The sequence below is a fragment of the Nasonia vitripennis genome (genome assembly GCF_009193385.2).
Source record: "Nasonia vitripennis strain AsymCx chromosome 4 unlocalized genomic scaffold, Nvit_psr_1.1 chr4_random0007, whole genome shotgun sequence".
NCBI lineage: Eukaryota > Metazoa > Arthropoda > Insecta > Hymenoptera > Pteromalidae > Nasonia > Nasonia vitripennis.
The window spans coordinates 1,968,892-1,973,379 of NW_022279643.1; positions in this window are offsets into that span (position 1 = coordinate 1,968,892).

A 4,488-nucleotide genomic window follows, 5' to 3' on the forward strand; every position below is an offset into this window, starting at 1 on the left:
TAATTGCCTCACGAGCTCGCAAGAGCTCACTAAGAACATTCTTCTCTTTCTCGAAGTCTGACATGCTGACGTGGCGATGTCTACAATTGAACTGTAAGTTTGAAACTCATAATTCCTTTTTTATTGCAAAACAGTCAAATCCTTTTCTGTATCTGCCCTCATTGATCGGCCTATCTTTGTCAATAACGATGAATCCATATCTATCATTCTTCCAACATTCAGAACAAAGATTCCGAAATTCGTTGAAAGTTAAATCGGTATTCACATGATCTTCATAGATATGTTTAAGATTTACATCATCTTGTCGATAAATTACTAACAAATTGACATTATCTCTAATGAGATGTTTTCTTATATGAGCATAAGATTGGCATAGATAGAAGCTATCTACACTCTTATAGCTCCCCATACAGAAGAATGCTCTGACGTTATCCTGCTTCTCACATGCCACATCATCAAAAATCATTATTGAATTTGGAAGGGCTTCATCTGGAGATACTACAGATTCATGCTCACTGAACGGAAGATATGATATTCCTTCAATCGGATCCAAGACATTTTTGAGAAATTGATACTTTGGCTGATTCAAGGATTTAGAGTATACATACAAATTCTCAAACCTAAGACCATTGGGGTGTGTAATTAAAGCCAATAAACTATTTGTTTTTCCAGTTTGATGGACCACAGAATACTGCTCGTATACTATCTGGTAGTAATTCCCCATGACGCTTCTTTCTCTTCTCTTTTCCAAAATCAAAATTCGTGACAGGGAGTTTGACGTTCTGCTTAGTAAAATCCATGTTCACTCAACAGAGTCAAATATAACATTGAGCTCTCGAAATATAAACGCTCGTTTTATACCATGAACGTCAGTTGTGAATCAACACTCGAAGAGAGATGATCATACACAAATCTCAGAAACAGCCGAAATACTATGGATTGCTTGATAAAGTTATCAATAACTTACCTGTTGAAATGCATCTTCCTGGATATCAATACTGCGGTCCCGGAACTAAATTGAAAAAGCGAATGAAAAGAGGAGATCCTGGTATTAATCCGCTTGATCAGGCTTGTAAAAAACACGACATAGCTTACTCCGATAAAAACGGAGATCGTAAAGCTGCTGACAAGATGCTTGCTGAGGAAGCTATGCAACGTGTCAGAGCTAAAGATGCTAGTCTTGGCGAAAAAGCTTTTGCTTTTGCTGTTAGCGATGCTATGAAATTAAAAGGAAAAACTGGAATGGGACTGAAATTTAATAAGTTAGTGACTGCGGCTAAAAAATCAATGTCAACAAGTAAAAGTTCTCGCAAGGTTATTCAATCAGCCTTGAAGGGTGCATGTCAAGCTGTTAAAAGTGTAGGTGGAAAGAAAAAAGTTATCATTCCACGTGTTCTGCCGCTTCCATCAAAAATTGGTGGAGTTCTTCCTTTTCTCATTCCATTGTTCGCAGGACTAAGTGCAACCGGTGCTCTAGCAGGAGGCGCTGCTGGAATAGCAGTTAATGATGCTAAAGCTGCGCAGAAAAATCATGAAGAAAGTAAGAGGCATAATAAGACCATGGAAGCTATTGCTTTAGACAAAGGTCTTCATCTTAAGCCCTATAAAACTGGAATGGGATTATTTATGAAACCTCATATCGGTCGTGGTCATCAAGTCAGTAGAAAAAAAAAAAACTTCGATTTAACTTTGCTAAATCGTGCACTGACTGATTACGATCTAAAAAAATATGCTCATATGATGAAAATCTCAGATTTCAGAGGTGTTTTCATGAGAAATAATCTACCACCCAATGGTCCATGGCATAATGAAACAGCAGTGGTAAACTTGGACGACTTTCAAAATAGAGGCACTCACTGGGTTTGCTATCGCAAACGTGGTCCTGAAGTGATTTATTTTGATAGTTTTGGCGATCTTAAACCTCCTAAAGATCTCATGTTGTATTTTAACGTGAAAGAAGTGAAATACAACTATAAAAGATATCAAAATTTTGACTCATTTATATGTGGCCATCTTTGTCTCTTTTTCTTAGCTGGGAGACTATAAAAGAGGTGCTCACTGACGAATAGAATCATTATCTTCCGATCAGTCATGGAAGATAGCTTCACTCTGAGTCTCTCAGGAAACTCATCTGTCTTAGAAGCGCAATATTTTCCTTCGATTGAACTACCGAAGCATAAAAATTTTGTCTTGGGTTTAGTTGAGCTTTTATCATTTAACTCTATTCCCAATGTTGACTATTCAAATAATAAACTGCATTTAAACGGAGATATTATTATTAATATTCCTACTGGCAGTTATGAGATTGATGCTATTAATCAATTTTTACAAGCAAATTTGAAATCCAAAGGAATCGAATTCTCGTTGAAAGCTAACAACAATACTCTTAAAAGTGAAATTCTCTGCAGTCATCCGATAGATCTCACACCTCACGATTCCATAGGCCGTCTCCCTGGCTTTGCTCCTCGCACTCTCGAAGAAAACATTCATCACAGCTCTGATTTACCAGTGAAAATATTGAGAATCAATGCACTCAGAGTTGAGTGCAATATTACTGGAGGTGCTTATATCAATAATAAGAAAGTTCATACAATCCATGAGTTCTTTCCCAGAGTGCCTCCGGGATATAAAATCTTAGAAGTTCCGTCAAACGTCATAATCTACCGGTCAGTGTCAAGTGTATAGATCATCTACAAATTCAAATTGTTGATCAGGATATAAATTTAGTGAATTTTCGAGGAGAGGAAATAACTATTAGACTTCACATCAAATCTGTATAATGGGCATCGTTTACAATTCTGGATCATATATAAATCAGTCATCATGGCAACCAATCATCAGTCGACCGAAGATACTCGAACCGTTAACACGCAAAAGCATTCAGTTTCTGAAAAGTCTAGGACTAAAAGTTCGTGTATAATTCTAAGTATCTTGGAGAGAGAGAGGGGATCCCTCCTCTTCCATCGGGTACCAAAACACTCTGAGAGGAGAGGGGGTGTTTTAGTATGCCTATAGCCTATCTACTGTTATGCGATCTCATTCGGGAAATCGTGCCTGTACAGGCCCCGACGAACCTACGCGCTCAGTCGCAAATTGTCATCCCAAAAGCTCCTTGTGCCCCTCGAGACCCTCGGAGAATCTTTCAAATGTCGAAAAACCCTCCGAGCATCTTTCGGTGGTCGAAAAACCCTCGGAGCATCTTTCGATCGTCGAAAAGCACTCGGAGTATATTTCAATCGTCGAGAAATAATTGCGAGTACTTTTTGATTGTCGAAAATCACTCGGAGCAATTTTTGATAGTCAAGAAACACTCGTGAATACTTTTCAATCAACGAAGGAGATCGCATAACTTGCACGTAGCAGACGACGCACTAACCTCGAGTCACAACAGTACGGAAGTGCGTCGCATGCCGCCATCTTCGGTTGCCCGGCGAAATATTCCCTCTTCAGAAATCAATTTTCAAAATTGATTTAAATTTGAATAAACACAAGGGTAATCGTATAATCGCGTTTCTAAGCATTATTTGCCATGGCCTATCGAATGGAAGGGCTTAGAGCCCCTTACCTAACTTTTTTTTATGCAACGATGCATTACGACTCGGTGAAAAAAGGGTACGGTAACTTTGTAGAGCGTGATTTGACCTTTAATAATCCCCTCCCCCTCCCCAGTTTTATTCGCGCTCACGCTATTTTTTTTCTGAATCACCAAAAAAGAAATGTGTCCGCTTTATCTGCGACATACTGTACTAGCAAAAAACGCTTGCTTCGCACGCGATTTACAAATTAATTGTCATGATATTTAATTATTTGATTTGTCATTATTAAATGTTTTATATACTATTAGATGTAAACTCGGTGATAAATTCTAACCAATCAAATGCAAGATTTCAGAAACGTTCCACGAGACTTAATTACCGTCGAGTACAAATAAATATATTCAATACAGTCAACATTATATAAAAGTAGTTATGGCTACTAGTACACTCTAAATATCAAAAACAGGCGCTAGAAAGTATAAATCATTACTTTTATACTTTTAACGAGTACAAAAAGAATTAAAGGTACAGTTTATACTTTTGTAAAGAATGAAATTCCGTTACGCCATTTTAAAAAAATGAATCGAACAGTTTATTCTTTTGTAAAGAATAAAACGTACAGTTTAATCTTTTGCAAATAATTAATCGCGTGGTTAAATCTTTTGCAAAGAATAATATTTCACTCCGTCATTTGAAAAATAAAATAAATCGCACAATTTATTCTTTGTTAAAGATTAAATCTCACAGTTTAATCTTTTGGAAAGAATACAATTTCCCTTTGTCATTTCAAAAGAATAAATGTCGAGTTTTATTACTTACCGAAAGATTGAATCGAGCGATTATATCTTTATCAAAGAATAAAATATATTCTTATAATTAAAACAAATAGATCGTTGTTGATATATTAAGAAAAAGAATAATTATTCATAAACACGTGTTGTTTAATGATATT